Source organism: Opisthorchis viverrini (assembly GCF_000715545.1).
Source record: "Opisthorchis viverrini unplaced genomic scaffold opera_v5_159, whole genome shotgun sequence".
Lineage (NCBI taxonomy): Eukaryota > Metazoa > Platyhelminthes > Trematoda > Opisthorchiida > Opisthorchiidae > Opisthorchis > Opisthorchis viverrini.
In genome coordinates this window covers 442,186-455,646 of record NW_008751816.1, presented here as the reverse complement: position 1 = coordinate 455,646, position 13,461 = coordinate 442,186, and the positions used below count along the sequence as shown (strand labels likewise).

Sequence of the window (13,461 nt, the reverse complement as noted above, 5' to 3'; positions counted from 1 at the left end):
TCACATGTACACCGGCTTGTTTGGCAGTGTTTAAAACTGATTGTGCAGTCCGGTAAATATCACCGGACTAATTTTCGTGACTCTTCATTGATAGCCCGGAAAAACGCCCAGAGAACTCAGAGGTTTCTTGTGGAACTCATTTATTTTTAGCTCAGCTTTTCCAAGAGCTCTAGTGTAACGTGATTCAAGTAGATATCTCACATGAACTGTGTTCTAGCTCGAGTCACTGCCACACAAAGCTCAGTTGGTACAAAAAAAGAAAGATCAATCGGTAGGTAAAAACATTTCATCAACGACACTCTCTTCAACAGAGGGAAGCCCTGGAAAATTCGTACCCATTACAATCAAAACACTCATTCCACCCACTTTTACCGTTCGCTTGCATACGAAAGCCTAATCCTGGGTAATTGCGAATGATATCAGTGTGGGTTCTAAGAGGATTTTATCCTAATTCATTTCAGAGGCTGTCGTTTTTAAAGACAATGTAAAGGATCTTCAGAATGAGAAGCTGTCTTAAAAGGACCAGGTAGTGTGACCATGAGGTTTACTCGCCCACTGATTCAGAAGCCTGCGTTCCCAATCAAGGACACTTCTTATGTCTTCCTATATCTTCTTACATCGTATCCTCTGATCCAAGCAAATGCAATATTCCAGACAACATGAAACGGATTCATGATTCGTGCAACAAGTACGTGCCTTGGGTTGAAAGGAAGAATAGATCACTTCCTTGGACGAAACTTACTAAGGTGAGTGAATATGAGCTGTGTTGATGACCACCAGCAGCACAAGATTAGAGAAAGACTCTGCTTCTGTCCCATCAAGTATGTAAAACTCGTTTGGTTTCAACAGCTTGCCTTACGTCGGAGACATTCCTACAGATTAGTGTGCACTGCGCTTCTTCGCACAGTTACATCGGTGAATATCTCGCCTCAGTATTGGCCTTGTTGGATCTAGTTTTCTATAAAATGTCCTTTGAGTACTTCGAATCCCGTTGGCTAACAAGTGACAACTGTTTTTAAAGCTCAATAACATCTATGGAAGCTAAAAGGAATTTCTGTTTAATTTTTTTTCTTGTTCATCCCAAAAACCATTGATATCCTGTTCACTATCTTCGGATGTTCGCTCCCAAGGCCAGGAGCTTCGCGTTGCGTCATTCAAGTTTGTTCTTTAAGTAGAAAATATGTCTCGGTTATGTGCACAGTGGGTTTTACACGGTTGATTCGGTGATATGAATAACATCATTTGGTGTATTTGATTTTGACGAATATTGCCAAAAATAGCTGGACTGCTGTGTTGAAAGAAAACTGATTAGATCCGTGTCGCACTGGCTCAGCCTTCCCGCTCATATTCACTGTATCGTTTTAAGGAATTAGTAGTTGTGAAACCTTGTAAAGCCTGTAAAAGCCAAGGACCCCACTAGAATTCTCAGCTTGTTTGCAAATGGCAGGGTAGTATGTGTCATTAATTTTTACTCTAAAACAGGGGTGCAACAAATTTGTAGATTATCCAAACTTGGAATTGTCCGGTGATGGCCCGAGGACGTCAAATCCTGTTGATTTTTCTTCTGAAATGTCAACAATTTAGCGCTGAAGCATGGAAACCGGATATTTATCGCTCCAATGTTGATTGCTTTAACGGTCATGGCTCACGGGTAAGTAGATTGCTTATCGATGATTGCCATCGGAATATCCAACGAAGCGGATCACATAAGCACCCGAATCGGTACAGCGCAAAGTAACAGGGACCTGATAAGACCGACTAATCCGGTCTATGACTATGTTTTCAAGGGTGTCTATTCAATTTAGGCGCCATAACCAGAACAACTCAGTGTGTAATTGACAACCTCAAAAAGAAGTGTATTGAATTCACTCTATGCAATCGGTACAAGCTTTGTGGACTGAAATCTTGTTTGTAAGACTGATTACAAGTTCACCGAAGCTTTTAAGTGATCACTTCACTGATGTGATATGTGCAAATTGCCTTTTATCATACAGATTTATGTCACGCTCCACCCGACACATCGTTAGCGCACTTATTCTTGGTTTCTAGGTCCTAATCGCCCAACTCTTGCACACTGCAGTCATTTCAGTCACTAGAGCAACTAAGCCAACATTTGGGTTTCCACTCTAAAAGAATAATTTCCATTTTCAGTCCAATCCAGTTGAATTCGATTCACTTCTGTACACAGGATGACGACGGTAATCATTAAAAAGTTCACATTCTTCATTGGTGAGCTCCATGGGTACATCATTTCTGCGGCGGTAGGTTAGTGATGTTATCCTCGTGAATCTAATCGAAGGTCGAACTGAGCCTCCGTTGGTGCGAAACTGTTTTTGTCTATTAATTATACCACTGCAATTAAATAAGAGGTTCGTGCACAATATGATTTTGGTTGCCTGTTCTTCTTTTTTCGAAAAATGGTTTTAAACCTTACGGTATTAGGCCTCAGGTAGGTGTCTTAACAAAGGAATAGTCGTGATTATGCGCAATCTCCCTAGGGTTGTGGCTGTCACTATGGTGGAAATAGTTTGTGAACTACTCATGAGTAGTTGGATTATTTCATCTTATCAGGCAACAAATAAAGGGTATTTGCAGACCGATTTGTTTCTCACGAGAAACGCAGCTGAATGCTAGCGAAATCTCTCGACGGCAGCCTCCAAGTGAATGTGGCGCACAAAAATAACATAAGGATGATGGAAACTTAGGAACTGGGCTGGCTGCTGAGCCCCAAAAATAGGAACCGGCTTTGGGTTGTCGAAGAGTTTTCAGAACATTATGGGCGGTGCTCATTCAAGAACAGCTTTTGCTTTCCTCAAAAAAATCTTCACCCGTTTCGCCACCCTTTTGACCAACTGTGCAAATGAAGTAATCCAGGAAAATTCTCCGCCATCTGTTAAGTGAGAATGGCGTACAACTCATTAAAGTCATTTTCATGCTCGATTCACCACTTTTTGTTTTGCTGCTGCCTTTTCCAATAGCCAAGCTGGTAGTAGGACTGATGTGAGAACAAGAGATGATACACTGACCAACTAGAGGTAAGAGTGCATAACAGGTCAAAGCCTGCGTGAGCATTGTTCTAGTCACTCATGATGCATCAGACAGCAAAACAGTCGAGTCAATTATCTACACATGAACACCTGGGGCCAGTTACATTTTGAGTAAGTAGAGCAACCTGTTTGTTGGATAAATGTCCCGGTTCACTGTATCTATTTCGGCGATTACCGTACTTGGAGACTTCACATTAAATGCTGTTCGAGGCAGGATACCTCATCTATCGCATCAGCACGGAGACAATATGCATGTCGCTGGATTTTAGTACTTATCTTAGCCTGCGGGTCAAAAATACACAGATAATGTAGATAAAAATGAGTGGGACACAAATTTGGACTGCTGGACGCGTACAGGTCAAAAGTGGTTTTGCTTGAACTGCAGGCCAAAATTTGCATCGGAACGTTTTGGGAACACACAAACTTGCGGATGAAATTGATCACTGCTCTAATCTTTCGGATTGGTTAACTCGATAAGTCCCCCAATAATGCCTCCCTTGATTAGAATACTTCTCCGCGAAAGATTTCATTTCTTCTGACAACCTCAGTGTAAGTCTACCTGTTAACTAAATGAAAGATATGACCTTGTTGTGTACTAAGAATTTTCGATTTCATGAAGATGTCGTCTGACATACAATCTGCAGGTCCAACAGTGGCAGACATTTCGCATTTTGCTTGGGGCTCAGGTCCGATAGTTTGGTATTTTCTGCTTTACCATAGTTTTAGCTTTGTCCACACCAACTAACACGTATATTGTCAGTCTTTTTTGCAGGCTTTTGTGAGTAGGTCCGATCCTGAGTTTCTACAACGCTCAATCTTTCAAGTTGACAACTATCATGGAAAGATGACACTGTGATTCATTGCCTTGCTACCCTCAACTCTATATCATTGCCCTGAGGTGGAAGAGGAGTGGGCAGGAAACGGGACTGGTGCGAGTTTACCATCGCAATTCAACCGATCAGACAGAAACTAACGACACCGACACCAATGACGTTGGTTGGACTCCATATCCTGCTGCATCTCCGAACAAGTGCTAGAAGAGTGCTAGAATGGGATGATATCCTGGAAATGGAACACACTCGAGAACACTCAAACTGTTCATACTAGCCTTGATATTCCTATGTCAAGTCAGTCACTGCTCTTGTTGCAGCCAGTGTCTCTCTGAGGGAGGTACGGAGGATAACACGCACCTAAGCCGACGGCCTACGAATAAATTACCACAGCTACTGTACCTGGGAGTGTCTGGTTTAACTGAATTTAAACACCCGTTTTCCTATTAGCCTGTGCCAACATCGTTCAAAACCAGTAAAGCTTCTGATGGTTCAGTGTTGAAAAAACGTGGAAATGTCTTAGACCCTCCGCCCACAGAAACGGATTTTGATGATCCTACCGTAGCCTGGCGCATTCGATCCCCGAGTCCCAATGATATGTCCTTTTGCCGCGAATAAAATGACAAGAACTTGTCTACCCGTATTTATATCTTCCTCTGTTTTCTTCAAGCAACACAGTGTAGTTGCCGTTATGTGTAAATCAATAAACTAGCGTAAACCTCCGGAATTCCGTGAATAAAAATGAAATACGACGATTGACGCTACAGTCCTGCTGAATAGACCATCGATCTGTGGAAGGTGTGTCGTTCAGTGTACGTCGTAGAGTCCAGAAAAATAACAAAGTTAACCATTATGGTATCCGTAGAATGTTGTGTTCGAGATCAATCAGGGCAACAGACTATCGATACGATCACGCATGTCACTTGACAGGATATAAGTACAATGGAATCCACTCAGTGGAGTTCTAAGGTCTCAACACGCGAATTATGTCAATTAAATGCGACTGAAAAACAATTTTGGTGGTAGTCTGACAGTTCATTTTTTGATGATGTGGATAGAATATTAAACTTGATGTGAAAATGCCACGACTGCCTTTCAAAATCCTTTCGCTGTTTACTGGCCCTGTGGACGAGAAATGTCCCCTAGACTTTGCACACATTGAGATTTACGCGTAGACTTGAGTAGATGTAGTCTACAACAAATGAGATTTCGATGTAAGACGTAGAGCCTGAACACCTTTTGGAAGTTTGATTCTTTTCTGATGCGTATATTAGTGATGAAGCGGTCTAATTACAGCCACCGGAGACTACCGAAGATATGTGTGCTATCCTATATTTCCCACAAATTTAACAAATTTCGGCCCAGATAGATGGGGAATTTCGTTTACCTGTCTTTGTATGAAGTGAGCACTGTTTAATGCCACATAATCCCACGGCGCAACCATTTGGTACTACCATAATTCTGACGTTGGATCTCAAATCCTTCCAGCTTGTGGGGAACAAAACACCACAGCCAAGGTGGGTGAGCATTTGTGTCTGGTTATTAGAAAATCGAGGGTGCCCTCTGCATGCTTGTGACACCCCACCCCACTTCAAAACAACGCACAGATCATATTACCTCTAACAGGGACGAAGCTTTTGCAGCCAACGTATCCAGCTCAGCCCGGGGAACCACGGTCTAAGGGCCATGTGGTCACTCTGATAGATTGACACCAAACAAAAGAAGCTCCTATTAGAGGTCATCAGCGATGCACATCCTCGGATGTTACAAGCTTTGAGAGCCGGACAAATGAATTGTGTAAGTACTCTCACCTGTTCCGATGTAAAAAACCAGGTAAGCCTAAGGTGGAGCACCGCACCGCACATAGACTCCAATGATGGTTCAGAAATGGAGTATTCAAACGACATTTATTTACATTCAGGTTGTACTAATCCCGCGACCACTAACAACTAAGTATGTAGTGAACCAGGTAATGCTCTACATGGGAGTGCACGCTTGGGGACCCAGAGCTTGTTTATTTATTCTGCATGTTGCCCGAAGCAGCAACTCAGGGCAGCTGAGTAACTCTCTGCGCTGGAGAGGCGTTCGTCGCCATAATTTAGATCGTACTGACTGACAAGTTCATGAGTATGTTCATACTTAATGAGCTTTTTAGCAAAACACGTTTTCAGCCGGTAAATAACCCCACCATGTCGGTCTAGCTCTTGAGAACTTTGGATCTACCCGTTGTTTTAGGCTTACATGTCCTCCACAAAAAACAAAACACCTGGAAGTCTTCATGAGTAGCACGAAAGCTGATTGCAAACCAGTTAGCTCATTCCAAAAGATTTATTACCGAAAGTTACATCAGAATTCATTAAACGACGCGAGCGTGTTTCTGGTACAGTTACGAGGGTTGGAGTTACAACATCTGGCAACGCTGGACAATGCACCGCTGAAAGAATCGTGGTATTTGTAACTTTTCTTTTACCAAGATCTTTTAGCGTAGCAGATCTGGAGTAAAACAAAGCTATTCAGGTAGGTCGAATTCATTTATAAACTTGTGTAGTAGAAGGAAAGAGGTGTGGACAACAAGGTATCTTTTAGTTATGGCAGCCCAAGTAGTTGGTCTATCAGGTAAACAAAAACACACTAGAAGGCAAAAGAAATGCCTGTTCTATAAATCACCGTGTTTCTCCAAAAAGAATGAGTGCTTCTGGTGTTCCTTAAGACTGGTCTTCATAGGACGTAACAAGAGTCGATTTGTGGACTCCCTGGCATGTGAGTGAGCAGACAGTTAGCTTTTTCACGATCCTCGTGTGGCACCCTGGTGGGTGTGTAGGTAGGAGCCTGGAAATGTTCTGAGACTGTTTTTGTTTAAACTGTTGAAAGGGCGAAGTGGTGATCATGGCCAGAGAAGTCTCAGTGCATAAACGTGGTTTTTTTGTACACGAGATGCAGGCTGACGAAGTTTGATGAGGACAGTCTCGGCGGTTTCTGGTAGATGTTACCGCATAACAATCGCCTTCTTTAGTTCACAACATGAAGAAATCCTGGATAAATACCAAGGTTCGCAACTAAAATCTTGGTGCGAAATGGTACTCCGGAGAAATTTGTCCGGAAACATCTGAACCAGAGAGCTTCACTCAAGGATATAGCGGAGACAATGCTAAGAAAGCACGTCAACGGGAGAATACTAATTAAAATCAATCATGATAGTTTTAACGCTGTGTTCCTTCGCAAGTATACACTCGGTCAGACGTGATCCGAAGACTGATTCCCAGTCCTCGACTCATTCACAAAAAATGATCGTGCAAATTATTTTGATCCCATGACTTGACGACCATCCCGACAGATCAGGCTACACTCTCGGGATTGTTTTTGACAAAACATAAATTCAATAACAACATGATCTGGTCCCATATGCTACAGGCAGGTCATATGACATGATTTGCAATATACCTACACGCAACTCCTAATTCGCGCGACAATGTTCACTTGTCATGCTTGAGGCTTCCGCCATCAATATTTGCCACCCCAGAACTTGTTTACAAAAAACCGTATTGGAACACTTACACTTCTGCTGAATCCTGGGTGGCCGTTAACTGGTTACGCCTGCACTGAGACCGCCAGACTACGCGATAAGAAGACAGAGACTCGGGACATATTGTCAGGACAAAACATAAAGAGCTTCTCGTAAATATATAGGATGACTACAGGGCCAAATATGGTCGGTCACTTGTTCGTTCTGCACAGCCAATAGCGATGTTCCGGTCGTGAACAATTTCAGCCCCACTTTATTGATCTCATGTTGCTAAGCCGTGTTTGGTGCCCTCCGGCAACGCACCTGTTATCCGAAACGTGTCGTACGGATGGTGACCTTGGGGATGCGTCATTTTCTGCACATGTGCTTTTTTCATGTTTGGGTGCGTTCTGACAACTTCCGTTTCACCTTCCAACAATCTAACTGATATCAGCCTCTGAAGACTGGTAATCACCAGTTCACACTTCCACCAGAGATTCAGAACATACGTATGTACTGTGGGCTCTCCATTGTCCACAGAACTCCGCTTTAGAACCTTGAATTTCGTCATATATTTTGCGACATTACTCAAAGCGTTGCTTTCTACCTCTGTGTTTTAATGAAGTACAGTCGGATACCTGATGAACCAGAGGTGCTTATGATGTTCTTCATTACCTACTGTGAACTTATGAGTAGGCTAGAATCCAAATTTTCTCGTACACCTAAGACCAGCTCTGGAACCTCAACGATCTAGCTCTTAACTGGTGACGCCAAGGTTCGATCACAACCACTGATCATGCTAATATGCCCTAGTGTGTAAATATAGTCTGGACTTTGAACGTGCACGACTGTTTCGAATGATCAGGTTCAACTGGATTTGGTTAACTCCCTCATGATATTAAGAACCAGTTAAGAATTCGGCGTTGCCCACTTTCCGTGCTGAAATAAACTGTTGAACTCAACTCCTAGAAGCTATGATTCCCCTGGAATCATCCCACACTTTACAGTCAAATTAGGTTATGTACACCTGCTACAATAGGGTGGTGGTGCAATCAGAATTTCTCACAATTTTCAGCGGACTCAGAAATAGGAAAGATCATGTGGGCTGCCAGTTTCCGATGTGTTGCATGTCATCAGTTAGCTAATTCCTAATAATGAAAGCCTACTTGGAATATTTTGGTTATGCAAAATGTGTACCGTGCAGCCTGAGAATTTTAGCAAAAACTGTATGATCTGTAAGTTGCAGACTGGCGCATAACTGGAAAATACCCCAACCCCTGTAAATTATCCTGGAAAAACAGAAGTTGTACGCCAGGTGAATGTCAACAAAGATGGCAGTGAGTACTGTTTGTCCCTTGTGGGTTGATTCCATTAGCTGGGATTCAGTTCGCACAGGCTGACAAATGAAGTTCGAACTGGGCCACCGATTCTACCTTTTTTTTAATGGCAGTTTCTCGGCTTCCAGTGCTGTCTTGATATTGAAATCATTTGATTTCTAGAAAGAACTTCCAAGTGATTGGGCTAAAAAGGCCAAATTCGCAATGGGCGCCATGTTCGGTTATATGACTTTTTCTCAGACACTGAATTCGTATGGAGACAACTTTCTGCCGCTCAAGTCCAGAGACCCGGGAATCGCGGAATCGCTGTCTCAAGAAGCACCTAGTCTTACTGCTGTGCCTATAACATATGGGGTGATGAGTCTCGTTGGTTTACATCAAAGGCAGCTGTTTGTAGTGAAACGTTCCCAAGACAACATTTGGCGATGATAAGACTAATTTTTGTATGTTCGCATTTGTCATCAAGCGGACTGTAGGCAACCTCACTGGCGGGACCGTTTTTACGCTCTGAAAGCGGGTTACTTTGTGAAGAGGAAATAGTAATATCAACAGCGTGATACATCGTACTAAGCAAAGTGCTCTGCAGCTTCGAAAAAAGAGAAAAGTGGCACTGATCATGAAATAGTCTTTAGTGGGGCAAACCAGAATCGCCGAAGTATGTGTGTGACAAATTAAGAACCTATATGCTAGAAGAAAACACTTAGTATTTAGCTTAGAATCCTTGAGGTGATTTCCTGAGCTACTTCCATGAAAAAACTCGTTTTATCAATCTCTCCTTGTAAAGAAGGGATCTTCAGGTGGGGGGACTTAAAAGTTTGATGCTCGTAATATTGGAGCAGTAGTAGACATGTATTCACAGTCTCTACTTGTCAATTCGCGAAGTTTAGAAATTATGAAGTTATATTTTTGTGACTCTTCGTGAATGGAGCCATCCACATGTAGCACGATGTGTACTGTTCTATCGTACTGACCTTAGTGACACTTCGTGCGTCACCATACCATGCTGCTGTCCAGTAATTTTCTTCATGCTGTGAACTAGACTTTAGCTTCTTTGTTCCATCCTAGAAGGTGCATCGACCAGATCAACGAACCCATCAAATTTTCTTCCCGGTATGCTTTTAACTTTCCCGGTCCGTTCTGTGGTCTGGTGACAACCTACGTCTAACCCACCATCGGAAAGTTTTCTTCTGTTCACAGAAGTATCTGGCATTTAGTGTCATCCTCCTTGTGTCGATCGATTTTGTCGTACCGCTCTAACATATGTTCTCCCCGGTCCATCCCTACTAGAAATCTTTTTGGTGTCTTGTTTACTAACGTGCCTTAGTGTGACACCATAGAATTTGGCCTCAGCGTTGTTTTTAGTTCGTCTCTAACCAATCGCGCATCCATCACTCAGTACCGGTAACAATTTAGATGACATGCTTCCGGCAGCATTCAGTTCACCAGGATGTGTCGAATTTCAGAGTCCTAGAAATTCTTTCCCAGCAGACCAAAAATAGTGGACTAGTTAAACTTAGTATTATTATTATTATTTTGCGTTTTATTCGTCGCTCCACATTAGTTCCGTGACATTGTTTTTCAGATAATTCTCTCCATTAATTTAATTCATGCCTCGATATACATGCTTTTTTCAATTCGGTCATAATATCGAATATGCAAAGTTACATGCACTTTAACAAAAAACCTGATTAAGATTAATTAAAATGGCCAACCCAACGCGAACAAAACCCCTCTTTCTTAAGTGATTGCATCTACTAGAAAACTTATCCAGTTTTAGTCGCCCCCGGGCAAATCACACACGCAGATATCAGACTATGCCAGTTTCTAGAGCTCCAAGCATTTCGAACACAATGTATATTCTTGTGTGAAAAAATGCTTCTACTTTGATGGCGTTTGAATTTCAAACCGCCGTCTGTTTCCAAGCTTCCCGCCATATTTGGAAATGAGTCTTCAGGTTTTTCAAGCCGAGCTAAACCCCATGATGGAGCTCAAGGTGATTATCTTGCTGCAAACTGTTGTTTATGTACGCGCGATGTTGAAATGCGGTGCATTAGATGGCTAGTAGTCCTCAGATGGCCAGGTATTACGACGGATTGGTTGGAGAGCAATTCAGCAGCAATGTGCATCGAGTTTGTCGGCTTGTTCACTAAGTTCACAGCACTTCAGCAAATGATCCTACTTAAGGACCTTGGCTTGCGCAGAATATTGGGTGAGACGGGTAAGAGGCTATATGCTCTCGGTTTTTTAGTCTTGGTTTTTTGCTTGCAATAGATTTTGATGACTGCTGTATAGCATATTGTTTAAACAACAGTCCACACGTCTGCTAGTTCCGTTATATTCATACTGGGTTTTTTTAAGTATGTATGCCTACTCGACCATAAGTGGCTCTGGTAGGAATTGTGGAGCCCCCTCAAATAACTCCGAGTTTGCTGGGATTTCTCTACATCTGCTGCATATGCTTTTGCTATTAATTCTTTCATTAGCTTTCAAAAGTGCGCTGTGCTTCATGATTATTTTGTGATTGCACCATTGTGCACACTAATCCGGGTGTTATTTCATTCGACTGCCTGCCCTGCATAATCTTAGTGCGCTTGTTCCATAGGATCCTGCAAACACAGTTCTCAGTTTTAATAACAGTGAGGTGATCTTTCTAATGCACAGGTTCCAAGCCTATGATGTTCCTTATGTGAGAAGCCACTTTTATGTCAACCACATTTAGGACTCTGTGGTTGGTTTGCGATGTATCTACTTCGCATGCAGCTCCACCTGTCCCAGTTTACTCCTCTCAGGCCGCTGCTCTTTTCATTTAATGCCTAATCTAGCCATCTGGATACAGACAATCTAGACCTTTTCCCAACTCAGTTAAGACTGTTGCTCTGTCGAGTTGTCCTGTGAGCAGATCGCTTCCTCGTCCAAACACCGACAAAAGCAGAATTAGCAAATAATGCCGGTCGACGTGTGGTTCCACTAGGTCTCTTGACATCCGATGCAGTTTTCCGTTGTTCTGTATTCCAATCCGTACAAGCAAGTTAGCGTGCTCAAACTGTACCTCATTTCTACGCAAAATTCATTGTGAGGATCCAAAAGTTTAGGTACTGGTATGACTCAGTGTCCCTCACCAGTTTGATCAAGCCAGACAAAAAGCCAATACATATTTGGCGCATGTCGTTAAGTCCTCCGAACAGAAATTTCGGTAGAATCGGAGAGATCTCTTGGATAATCTTTCTACTTGGACGGAAGTTCCCGGGATCAAAACAGAAAGATTCACATTCCAGCTTGTTTTCATGTCTCGACATGTGTCCACTCTAAAATTGCTTGATAAATTTATCATATCGGAAGCTTCTTATGAAGGTTATCAAAGTAGTGTTAGTCAAACTAGAAGACAAAGTTGGTTTAGCTATTTACAGATATGCCGATGTATACACATATACATGGCTCCCATCTTAGAATTCCAGCGAGCGAAGTAAATGTCCGAAGTCTAATATTTGCCGTGCTGGATACAGTGTCAAACGCAGTTGAGTTGTGCAGGCAACGTCCCAATCTGATGACTGTATTTGTTTCACTGTTCCGTAGAACAAACGATGCATTTTCGAAATTATTCAACAGATTATTCCTAGTCATTAAAAGTGTGGCTCCACCTACAGTTTTTGGACGTAAGTCTTTGGACATGCACAGGCGATAGAGGTATCTGGCAGTTAAAACCCAAAGATGTGGAGTTCGTGTTTGGATTCAAGCATCTCCATTTGAATGTTCAGTTCTGCTCCTAGCATATCTCGAGTTTTGCAACTCGAAAGCATTCACCTGAAAATTCCAAAAAAACAAGATCCGTAGTTTTCAGAAACATTGGAAAATCATGTCAGTCTAGAAGATTTCTGCAAAAAATTGACGGATCATTTACTGGGACAAATTAAGCGAGGTCCACCCCCTGCTTCTCCGTCGACTTTGAAACTCGCCTGAAGTGATATGTATTTACCCGGCCTGAAAAATCTTCTGTGCTGAGAATCAAACTTTGCCTAGCAATCAATCCATCAAAGGTTTTTCACCCAAACTAGATTCAGCACTACTCATTTCAGCAACATATTCACCGGCCCATCTAATTTGGCTTCTACACTGGCTTTTCAGGTGACAACTGTTAAAACTGGAGAGACGGGTGGCTTCAGTTATTATTGTCCTCTTATTTTTTACAGGTAGTCGGGTACTAGGTGGACGAACACTTGGCTATACAGCTTTCAATTCTTCCATAATAGAGCATAAGTTTGCAACTAACTGCTAATTATACAACTGTGAGATTTTGTTATAAGTTGTTTTCAATAACCAGTTTTTGCATACAAGTCCGCCATTTTTTATCCATTATTTCGATAGTTGTATAGGTCTCGTCTCAGGATACTCGACTAGCTTAGAATGCCTGACTAATTGGAAAAATATCCGTGTTTTAAATTCTATATTTACCAAGTTTTTTTCCTCGATATTCAGTTGGTACTCGCTTTTAATCAACACTGAGGCCAAACGGCAACTAAAATTCGGATTCCATGATGACCGTAGCTCGCCGTCAGCCATTTACCCATAAAACCGGGCCACTACCCAGGCCGGACACTGTACGTACAAACTCGCCAATGGCAAATGAGAACAAGATCGGGCTTCAGGCCGTGTGACCTTGTAGCCATCTGTGTGCGTACGCTTTCGCCCAACCACAATGAAGCTGCCGGTGTGGGAAACCATTGATCATGTGTTGCTGTTCATCGTGG

General features: G+C 42.4%; 1 protein-coding gene across 1 annotated transcript in view; it reads right to left on the bottom strand.

Moving 5' to 3' along the window:
* The window catches only part of T265_07136 (hypothetical protein), a gene marked incomplete at both ends in the record, with an annotated part of 74,434 nt that overhangs the window by 22,323 nt on the left and 38,650 nt on the right, over positions 1–13,461 (bottom strand). The gene's annotated exons all lie outside the window — the stretch shown is intronic.